Below are 12,541 nucleotides of genomic sequence, written 5' to 3'. Positions count from 1 at the left end.
GATCTCTTTTAATCCCTGGTCTTTTTCAAAACCCCGACGTAAATACAGCCCGAGCACAACGACGAGGACGACGGGAGGGAAGTGGGGGGGGGTTGAAAGAAAACACCGGACACAGCGGTATGTTATGAATAAGGTATTCTATGCGTTACTACGGGGTTGGCCGTGTGTATTGATCTGGCTACGGTGCTCTGCTTCTCCCTCTCTCTCTCTCTCTCTCCCTCGTTTTCCACCCCTTGCATCGCCAACCCTCCCACTCTACACTTTCTCGTTTCCTACCCTCTGCTCGCTGCCTCTCTTTCGACTTCCAACGTCCGTCCAGCTCGTGTCTCGACGCGAGTCGCGTTTCTGCGACGAAGAAAGGGTGGCCACCCTCTCAGGGGGGGTAGATTTCCAACACGTGGTATGCCCGCTGGACGCTCAGACGGCTCGTCTGCCGCCCTTGGGGTCTTTTCAGACCCGAGAACCCTTTGTGGACCGAGTCATTTTTTCATACATTCAACAGATCCGAGACCGAGTCTACTTCCATCGGAGGTTCTTCACCTTTCATGGTTAACTCGACCAAGTTTTACACGTTTAATAAATATGTAACAACATCGCCATCGATACGACGAGTTTCAATAAGTAAATCTAGCGTTAAGATAACGTCAGTTTTTAGGATGAATTCCGATTGAGCGTTTTAGGGCCAAATTCGACGCCCGTTTACGAGTCCCTTTTGTCGCTCGGGGTCCGACATAACGCAATAATTCGATTTCACGAGCACAACATTCGCGGTTTCGCGTCGCATTCACCGTCCAATAGGAAACCGAACTATAAAAGTCCCTTTTGTTTCCTATCGGCGTGCTTACACGGAATCCACAGCGGTGGCTGTGAATACATATTGACTCGTTTCAAGCACGAAACTCTCGAGCACTGTTAACCCATGAAACTCGAGAACTTTGAGGCTCGTTGGAAAGAATGCTCCTCGCCCCGATAGCCGTGTAGAAAGCTAAAGACGATTCCTTCCCTTTAAATTTCGTCTTTCACCCACGCTACGATCCTATCGATTCGATCGAACGACGCCGTTAGCTAGCAGATAGAGCGTAGTAAAACACTCTTCCCGTTTTACCAACTATAACACTTTGTTTAACGATATTACAAGATCCGGGCGGCGTTAAGTACCTCCGTATTACCTTCTCCGAGGCGGATCAACGAATGCTGACCATTGGAAAAGTGGCTAAATTGTGCTCTTCGGGGTCTATTTCCTCGTGATTCGTTCAATCCACATATGGGTGGCATTGTTTATCATCGAGGAGCTAAAAAAATTAATTCCGAAGGTTAATAAATCTAAATATGACTCTTGAATTTTAACGAGACTGTGAAAATAAGTTCTATGACAAATTATGACTAGTTTCCAATTGTCTAAAAACGAAGTTTCGTTTTCGTGGACAATTTGAGGGATTTGATCTAGCAGTCAACGTATTGATAACGTTTCCAATGGGGATTCGACTTTGAATCTATCGCAACGAATTGTTCCAGGTGAAAATTTAGGCCCAAAATAATTTTGATTTCCAACGGTGAATCGGACGACAAACGCGACACGGTGAAGAGAGTATGGCGGCGCGCAGATTAAATTCGAGAAACCTGAAAGCGGTTTCGCTTCGATCAGATATGTTCCGCGGGTTCGAAAAGCGGGCCACGTAATGAATTCGTGCGCCCTTCGTCGATGACCTGGTTCCATTGCGAACGACGCTATGCTAAATGAAGGTTCGACCTTCCGCGCGAGGGTCGCGCGAGGTCGCGGAAGATTAGTCGCCGCTCCTTCGTAAACCTGAATTCTCCACGCTGAAAATCCATCAGGCGTCCACCTTCCTGATCTACTCGATCCCTAGAACCCCTCCAAGTTCTTCCCCTTTTCATTAATAAAATATTCTTCCAACGATTCTGTTTTCTTTTCTTTCTTTTGCGCGAATCCTTTTTAGAGGAACCGTGGCGAACGAAGCGTCTTATTTTGCATATCTGCTTGGGAATATCTTTCCTGGCGACACAACTGGACGAAACGGGAAGATACCGACACAATTAAATCGGAAAGTCGATTCTCTCCTGGCGCTGCTAACGGGATCTGACAAGGCGAACGTGCTACTTGCGCGTCTATAGGGGTCGTATCGATTCTCGCAGCAGGAGGAACTCGCTGACAAGGTTACAAGGTTGCACTAATTGAGGGTTTTAATTTCCTGTCCGCCCACACAAACCGCCGATTTATTCGCGCGCGCTACCCCGCGCGAATTCCAACGTCTTAGCCAGACGTCGTTTGCAAAGTAAAAAATAATTAACGATTCCTATCGATTTACCAACGAAAGCAATTACGCGTTTTCGTAAGGTAAAGAATAATTTGTAAAATGCAGAATCAGCCGTGTTTAAATAATTTTTCCAGAACGTCGAGGCAGCCGGTATACCGTGAGAATTTCTACGACTTCCGCGAAGACCGTTTAGCGAATTGTCCGATAATCTTCGAGCGCAATGTTGCCAACGTAAAATGTGCGAGGCGTTAAGCTTTCAACTGCAAATTCCATCGAGCAATCCTCCAAGTTTCGAAGAGTTATACGCGTAACGGACTCTCGAATCGCGGAAAGCAATTACGACAACGCTCGCTCGCGTCTTCGTAATCTTAAATTGTTAGTTTCATTAAAACATTTAATATATCGTTAAGCTCCGTTTAACTTCGAATGTTCGTGAAAATTAATATCGATACGTTATTCTCCGTTTCAATTAATCCAAACTAGTCAGAGGACGCTAAGACCGAAGGAAAGTAGAAACGGTCGATATTGGTCGGACACCTCCGCCAAACGCGAGTCCCAAAAATTTTCAAACCGAATTATCTCGAGAACGAAGCTTCGTATGAAAAAATGCCCCGGTATATTTTCGACGCATTTTTCGATGACTTTTGAACGGTCTAAATTTCTAAAACAGAAATCAATTTTACGCGAGCGAGGAAAGGAGGTTCGACAGCGTAGGAGTGGAATCTTCGTCTTCAGGGACCGATCTTAATCACCGAAGAGTCTCTAGGAAAAAGCACTCGAACGCCAAGTGCATTATTTCCTGCGAGTGCTAGGCGAAGACACTCGAGACGATTCCGTAAATTTCAACGGACAGCAGAGTCCGATTCCTTTCGCCCTTTCTTCTCGCAGACGACGACCTTTCGCGACTCCACCGAATCTCTCTCCAACCGTCACGCTCCTTTGTGCCACGAGATGGCCCTTGAGAGCCCACCATCGATGGATCGTTTGTCCACGAAAATAGAAGCACGACACGTTCGCCAGAGACGACGAAAAGTCGATGGAGAAACAGAAATTGCGATCGAAAATTAAAACGTCTCGCGAGACCAACGCAATTTCCTACCACACTCGTTTCCCTAATCGTTTCATATTTCGTAGCAAATAAATAAATACCAAAACTATATACGTGCATCGACTAGAGAGATTTCCTTCGATCGATCGAAGATACTTTACAATTTTTCTCCTTCTCTGTTTGAATTCAAAGTCGGTCGATTTATCGCGGTGTTTCGTAGGAAATTTGGCGGGAACGACGATCACGATCGGAAGGGAAGATCGCACAGGCGTACTGAGGCGATAGAAACACACGAGGGCGATTGGACAAGAGGATGGTCACCCTGTTTGTTTGCTCTTTCGTAAAGTCAACAAAAATTTCGCCGTCCCGACACGAGCAGCGAACGAACGAACAGTGGACAACGGTCGAGCCAAATGTAGTTGGCCAACCAGCCAAATGAGTTTGCGTCTATTATTACACTACACCCAGCCGTGAGCCACGAGCCGCCACGGGGCCCGGTTATACTGTCTATACTTACTATACCGGCCACTATATGCGTACTACTATACCAACGATTCTTAATCCGTGAAGACGCCTGCGATGAATGCAATTCAATTGTATGTATATTCTATGCAGGCTGAAATAAACCTCTGAAGAGGTTTGCAAAAAGAAAGCTGTGGGAGGATGGACACACATGGTGAAATAAAAACTTAATACGCGTATCTAAATCCGTTACTGTAAGTGTGATAGGGGAAAGAAAAATTGAAAGTGAAATAAAAATTTAATATGTATATCTGACCCCATCAGCTACGACTGCAAGCCTGTGTAATAAGGGAAAGAAAAAATTAAAATAATTGTGATTATGTATCCTCGAACCGAAAATTTGTTCGACTCCATCTTAACTGGCATGAGATGTCGGAGCACTATCGATGTTAAAGGAGCAGCAGGATTCGAGCGAATTTGTACACTAGACGACACTTTATGCACTATTAAGGTATAAAGTACGCGAAACGTCCTTACCGTATAAATTCAACTCGCGTAAGTCGAGGTTGAAATGCGATTTAAAGTCGCGTTTGGATCGGAGTATACTGCAACGCGCGTGGAATTTGAGATTATTTTTAAACGCAAAACAATTCATTTCCGAAAGTAATAAATGTCACACGACCGCAATTTATCTCCGTTTAAGCATTTTTCGTGAAAATTGTCAAACAACGTCCCAAACGGTTTGGCACTAATGCAACATAGAGACGTTGCAGCTTCGAGAGTTTTATTGTGAAACGTGTCGTGCTTCGAACGAAAGATCTTATTTATTTACGTTCGAATGAACTCTGAAATTAATTTGCCTGAGGAGTCACGGATTAGGCAATGATCGACTGACAAAGAACGTTTACGGAAACGTAAACGTCTCTCGAGTCAAAAAGGCTAAAGAACCGTTGTATTATAGCGATTCTTTCAGCGGCGCACGGCTCGATTTTTATTTTTCCTCGACGAGTCGCTCATTGCGACGTTATTCGACGATCCTAGTCGTGACCGAGCCGCTGGTAATTAAATTCGAACGCAAACGAAGCCTCTTGTTCTCGACTTCCTCTCCCGTTTTCGACGAGTAGTTTTTCCCCAGACGTGGACGCGCGTGTTTCTCGTATTATTGCCCGATTTTATTTTGTTATACCGGAACGGTACAAATTGCGGCATTGATTGACACGAGAGACGATATTCCGGGGGGCGTACGAGTAAACAGATTCATAGAATAATAGTAAACGGAACCCTATTGCCGCGAGATCGTCCTCTGTTTACGATAGTCCGATAATCATTGTCATCGTACGAGATTTTGTTCGAACAACGAACGAGTAGAAAACAACCTGCAATTTATTTCCTACGGTTATTCGAATTCATTCAATCGCAGGAATATAATAATTTCGTTTTACGATTCAGATTGCAATTTTTATCGAACGAGCAGCTGCTTATCTTTTATTCATTGTTCGTAATCTTTATCTAGATACGAGTTTCGAGCAACTCTGATCCAGATAGTGACGTATAAACGGGCGTTAAATTTTGATAAGATAGTACAATTTGTTTAAAGGTCGTTTGAATATTACATTCTTCGACCGGATTAAATCTGTTTCAACATTGACAAATCCATTATCTGGTTTGCCATCCCGATTAGCATGGAGTAACAGAGTTAAAATTAATTTTAATTCTCGTTTCGATATTGTTTGCGACACTCGCGTTTCCGTTGTTCCGTAATTTTATTCCGGGCCTCTTCCCTTTTATCTTTTTAAATTAAATAATCCTATTTTCAATGGCAGAAGCAACATTCGTAGTGATTTCTGATTAAAAATTCTAGAAAGACGATCGAAGATTTCACCCGGGATCGACGAATCGAGGGACCCTACAACGCGATAGATTTCGAACAAGCTGCCAAGAATCCGTGGTTCCTGGTTCCTTATCATTTCTATTTCGTCGAATTTGGGTGACAAATGTCGGGCACTGTGCCCGTGTGTCATTAACGCGGTTTCTATTCAACCCCATAGACGGTGATTTCTCTTGCAACGACCGAACGTGGCTCGAGTTCATCGATAACGACACCGGTTTTCGCCCACCTTCGAGACTTTATTCCACCGCTCTAATTGAAAGCTCTAGCGCCGCTCGAGAGGTAAGAAAAACAAAGTCGCCGTTTGTTCGAATGGAATTGGGTCACAGATGCTGAAGCACGTTCGAATATTATTATCGCGATCGCTGTTCCACCGGTTCTATCCGATCTTATCAGGCTCTGTGTGTAAATGGTAAACACGTGCTGCAGTTGAAAGTAATTAACGTTCGCAAGAATTCTTCGTTCGCGCGCGCGCGTGCTTATGTCGCAATTGTCGCGAGCAAAGCACGCACGAATCAACATTTCGCGAATTCCGAAAGGAAAGTAATCGAACGTCTCTATGCGATTAGATCGCGATTCTACCGCGTTGGGATCCTCTCTACTCGCGTATAACGCTTCTCGGGACGAATTTTTCAGCTAAAATTAATTCTGACGATCACAGATTAGAAACAAAGACTCGACGAATGGGAAATAAAATATATCAAGTCTAAAAATTTGGCTTCCTGGTTTTCCTTAAATATCTCTTCGAGACAGTTGTGGTCGACCGTAGGAGAAATAAAGGTTGCTAGGAAGAAGAGAGGATGAGAGCACGTTGCAAGAAAGACATCGTTTAGGCACGTGTTTCTCGACGTTCAGGCGACTCCGGGTATCATCGTTTCTCGCGTGGTCGAGAAAGCGATCGGCAGCAAGTCGCTCGAGCAAACGAAAATAGCTTAGGAAGGCAGGCATTATGAAGCTATGATAATATTTATAGACCGCCACCGTTGGCAAATAATGACACACGAGATCGTCGCGGGGCAGAAGAGTTTCTCGTTTAATAAATAACGCGACAACGGGCCGCGGAGTTACGTCGAATGATGCAAATCCTAGATTAATGCGCAGGAATACCGCGGCCCGTTCCAATATTTAACGCGATATCCCCGGACCATCCAGCGATCTATATCTATAACGTCGTCGTGTTCGTTTTGAAATCGCTGGATTACTTCGCCATGATTCATTTATCACTTTCGCGACCGAGGAATCTCCGCCGTTGATGGCTGACTTCGATCGAATCGGTTCGTTTACCGCCAGGGTTTATTTCGATCCGCCACAGTGGCTTTCAAACCCTCCTCTTTGCATTTCAAAACCTCTAGAAGCTTGTAAACGTCAAATTTCTGACGACTATATTTCAAATTACATATATCGTTGATACGTAACATACTGTCCAAAATGGTTGGAAATAAAAGATATATGGGAACTTTGAGAATTTATTCCAAATACTATTATTTCCAATACAGAAGAGTTCGAGAATCGCTAATTCAACCAAGTCCAGGTCATAAGGGTTTGACGAAAGCTCTTAAGGTCCCTGTTGGAACATTTCAAAAGCACGAAAAACGATGAGAAACGATGGTGTATAGGTTGTTTTCGAGAGAGTTTCGGATCAAAGCATCGGGTTCTAGCAGCTGTTCGATGTGGCCTCCATTGGCAGCGACACGCGCGTCGATATTACGTATCATCGATTGGCTCGCGCATTTGACACTCGCGGCTGATTTCTTACGGTACCGCGCTTATGTATACGTTGTTGCAATTCTTGAATATTTTTCACCGTTACGCAACAGCAACTACGACAAAGTTGCTGTCAAGGTTCGATCGCGTTCGTTCTTTCAATGTCAATTTCGACGATTTCACTTTGCAGCTCGTACGATCGCGCCACCTTCGTACACGTGGATAAAAAAATTATTTGCAACGATCGATCGTTACTCTCGGGAAATACAGGCGTGGAAATCGCTTTGGACAGAACTGTTACTCCGTTCTTGGTCGCCCTGGTGCGAAACGGTATCTCCACCCTTGTTAAGTTATTATTATTCGATTGTAATCTCGCAGAAATTTTGCAGAGAATTTCTAACGTTGTAATTAACCCTTGGAGAAGAATTTGGATGTACCTTCTAAGAAAGCACAACGATATTTTTGTTTTAAAGTGATTATACATATAGGACAAAATGCATAAGCAAAGAATGTAAAAAAAAAGATATGATTGCTTCGAGTATTTACTATCTATTTCGTAAGAAAGTGTGCTCGAGTTAGTAGTTAATAGTACAATCCTATCGAAGGTTAATTCGCGAATGGAGCGATTAAATCTTTAGTTGCTTGACTCGCGACAATTCCGTTTCTTTCGCTGATTTATAAATACGCGAGAAACCTGTATTTTTTACGACAAAAGTTGTTCTGCATATCCGTCAACTTGTTATTAGCAAACGATAACGTTATTTTGCCATGACTTGGCGCGAAAATCCCAAGATAAAAACCCGAAGCTCGATCCTATCGCGGTTCGTTGTATCGTTATGAATGATACGGATCACGTTGCAATAGTAGTCGCCGTAAATTTATGATAATTGTAAATGAACGTGTAAATGGATATGATGTGTAAACGATGATTGGCAGTCGTCGGTTGGCTACCGGTCAACCGCAAACATTTTCCTCTCGAGCCTTTAAACAGCTCGATTGCGTTTCACGATAAATTACAACGCCTGGCGGGAACAATATTATTTAGCTTTTCTGTTTCTTGTTTCCTATTCTTTGTAACATCGTTCGAACATTACGCAATGGCAATTATTCGCGACGAATTTCATCGTTCCATGCCAAATTGGACGCTCCTCGGTGCAACGTTTCGGATTTATTGTGAAATCTTGATGCATCGCAATTTTTTTAAAACATTTCCACCCTCGATAAGACCCAATAATAACAATTATTCCCCACGATTAACACCAAAGACAAAAACTGACTCTATAAAGGATCGCCACAAAAATTCTTCGAGACTGATCTGTATGTAGCATCGACATACTGAAATTTCCGCAGAACCCGAAACGTTATTTCGAAAAGCGTCCAATCCAGCATAGGGCGACGCCCTATTGGAGGGTAGCTCCGATTTCGCGAGCTTCGAAACGCGATACACGCTCCAGCGAGAAATTACCCTCGTTTTTCGAGATCTCGTCGCGGTATTTATTATTTAAACGAATCCGGGACGTGAACGGAGTTGGAAAGAAAAGAAAATTTCCTATCCCTCGACCGATCGAAAGGGGAAGGAAATAGAAGAAACGAAGCGACAACGATGAAGTCAATTTCCATAAAGAGCAATTTGCGCTGCACCGTCTCTCCCGTTTATTTCTAGAGTTCGTCAAGACGAAGAGGAAGCACGAAAAGGAGAATCCAACGGGACAAACTGAGAGAAAGAAAGAAAAACGATCGAACGCGAGAAGAAGCAAAGTCGAAGGGAAGGAAGACGGCCGAGAATCGAACGAGCACGTACACTCTGCATATTTAACGCAATCAGAATGCATCGGGACAGGAATATCGTGCAACGGGACGCAATTTTTCTAGGCACAAACAAATAGCCCGGGCGAACGTGAGCCTCATTGTCGAGGCCCAGATTCTTATAAGAGAAACGAATACAGTCTGCTTCCGGTTGCTGGGGTTGCTTCTGTGCGCTTCGACAATCTCTGCGACGATTTGTCTATTCTTACGATTCGTTCTGTGCGATATCCATCGACAATTTTACCCTGCAGAGGCAATTTTATATACGATACGCAACGTCACTATATGTAGATAGAAAAACTGAATTAATCGTATTCTTGTCCAAGCTAATCTGTTTAGTCTGGACTTGTTTAGCGGCTCTCTGTATTCCTTTAACCCTTTGCACTCCAAGAATGAGCAATACCAAAAATAATTTCAATTTTATTCATATATTTCCTAAATTCAATTTCTGTTGTCATAAATGAAACTAGAGATACGTGTACCTACTATGTTTGTCGCTAGAATGACGCTAGTAGAGCGCAAAGGGTTAAAAAGCATATAAAGAACTAGTTTATACGCGCTGTATCTCACAACAAACGCAATTAATGAGGCTTTACTTTGGCTTAATTTGGTACTTAAAGGGCAGATCCTCACTCCGTAATTCCGTTTGCGTAATGTAATTAACGAAAGCCTAGGGCGAACTGCGAGCTCTTTGATTTCGTTATAAAGTGCTGCATATATTCGCGAGCATTTCAAAACAGTCGGAGAACGGTTTCGTCGATAGAATATGCATCGTCGAGGCGCCAAAATCGGGCGCAATTAAACCGGTAGACGTTCACCAAACGGTGTTTAGAAATCTATTGTAATAATACTACAATAAAATTTTCAATCGATGATCGAAAATGCATCGTAGAAAAATGCGGTGAAGAAATTTTAGAATTTATTCTATCGAAACGTATTGAATCGACTATTATATTTACACGGTTGGACGAAACGTAATTTTTATTTTAAAACGTTGGTTATTTGACCGAATTAGGATTAAAAATCGATCGTCGTACGTAATAAAATAAAAAAAGGTCGAGTGTCCAGAGACCGAAAACAGTGTTCCGGGAGACAATATCCCCTTCGATAATGGAAGTCACGCCCATAATTCGTCGGCGTAATTCAGTCAACGGGCAATTATCGAGTCCAATCGTTCGCGGCACGTGTCGGGGCTAAGGTGGAAGCTGAAATCGCGGGGGCGAGTTTCGCTACTTCGCGCGTACGAGACACACACGGTATCGCGTAAATTTCTACGGGTGCAGAAATATCGTCGTTGCCCGTCTGGCTGGGTTAGCCAGCGACCGACTGGAGACGCAATTAGACTGGAAAAATATTAGCTCGGTAACGCGAGAGCCGGTGTAACGCGATGCCTTTTAAATTCGGTAATTGTCCGCGGGTGGAAAGCGGTTACGCGTCCTGTCGTCAGCCTCGAAAATAATCCAGAACCGTTTCGTCGCGACTTACCAAATTAACATACCGAGAAGAGGAATCGTCGAATGTAAATAAAGGCGTAAAGAATCATGAATTCACTTGTAACGCAACGGGTTGAATCGTCTGGAGAAATTAACAGCCACTGTGGTCCTGTTCGGTGCAAAGTTCGTTCGAACCCTGACAAACCAGCCGAAGAAAACTACCCTACGAATGCAGCGCGAGTAATTAAACGAGAATCCGGAGTTCCGGTGCACGAGCATCGACCGACAGCAGCCGTAACAACTCCCAGAGACGATGCAACGAGCAACGTCGACGTTTGGGTCGCGCAACAACGCGCGTTCGACGCAATGAAAAGGGGTAATTCGAACTACTAAGGGACGCAGACGCGTGTACATTTTACCATCCGTGACGCGTGTTAGACGCATGCAGAATCCTAGACGCCAGAAACTGTCTGGATACGCGGAAGCCATTCTCGACGGATTCACCCGTCGTTGCAACGATGCAATTTTCACGCAAGTCGCACGAGAACCGAGAAACAGGCGTCAACTCGTGCCAACACTCTGAAAGGAATTCTCGATGGAGCTTCTCTATTTTTTTACGAAATTTTTACAAGAAGTAGTTCGAGAAATATACTTTCGAAAACACTAAACATTTGTCTTGTAAAATCCAATCGAACAAAAAGCTCGAAATAATCAAGATTCTGGAAATTTTTCTGTTCCCTGCACGTCAAATCCACCGATCGACGAAACGTTTCGTAAAATACTGTGTCGGAGAGCGGAGCACGATCCTATCTCGTGAAAGATACTGACGAACGAAATCTGAAAACAGAGGATTACCGGAGACACTCGAACGATCCCTGATCCCGTAAGAATCGGGTTAGCCTCTCGAATCGCGAAGCAAATATCGCCACGCTCGAGCCGCTTTGCATCGCTTTCAAAGCAGATGAAACGGAATCAATAATGGTAATCAAATTTTATGTAACTATTCGACGAGACGCTGTGCTCCCTGGCCCGCGCGAAAACGCGTTCAACGATAGGGAATTATAGATTTAATTGGAAAGACGAGCCGGAGTCCTGCGACCATTATAAAACGAGACGTAAAAATAGAGAACGTAATTGAAGACTAATGGAAAACCAGGCTGACGAGATTCGAGCAACAATATCGGACTATTTGAACCGATTAAGCCCGAGTCGCGGTACGATCCTTTCGTTGGACGAGAAGATCGTAGGAAAACGCGCGAGCGTCGCGTTGATGGATCCAACGATCGAATAGCGCGCGACTGGATCATCGAAAGGCCCATTAAAAATTCGTTAATCGTCGGCCGCGCTTGGAGACGGTCCAAATTACGATATTCGCGTCATGACAATGAGTTATATTCGGTGGTTGATAGTTCGCGGTCGCACGCGTGACCGAGGCGATGACTATTTTTACTCCGTTTCATCTTACGTGGATCGCTTGACGATACGGTCGTGAACATCGAGGAGACGCGTGTTTCTCGAACCTCGAGCATCGAAAACATACTCCCGAATTCGAATTCAGATTAATTCGCCCAACGTCGACAGGTTCTTCGACGATAAATCTAATACCCATGGGAACCTACGATGAATATTGCACGGTAAGGTACATACTTTATTTTAGAATAAAAACAATCGATCGAGAAGTTCACAAATCTCTAATACGTTTACAAATTCCTAAACTTTCTACGAGATCAATTCTTTTTCCATTTGTCTTAGAAACCTAAGGTTTCAATTAATAATATTAGTCGCGACGAAGACAAGGTTTGTGAGTCAGCCTTACCGACGAGTCAACCAGCAAAACCTGTACGACGTGCCAATTTATTTTTGTAACTCTTTTATTTTGGAGTTACAAACAAAACAAAAAATCCCAGAACGAATTATGTAATTT

This window comes from Colletes latitarsis, chromosome 9 (assembly GCF_051014445.1).
Source record: "Colletes latitarsis isolate SP2378_abdomen chromosome 9, iyColLati1, whole genome shotgun sequence".
NCBI classification, from domain to species: Eukaryota; Metazoa; Arthropoda; class Insecta; order Hymenoptera; family Colletidae; genus Colletes; species Colletes latitarsis.
Note: the sequence above shows the minus strand (reverse complement) of the source record.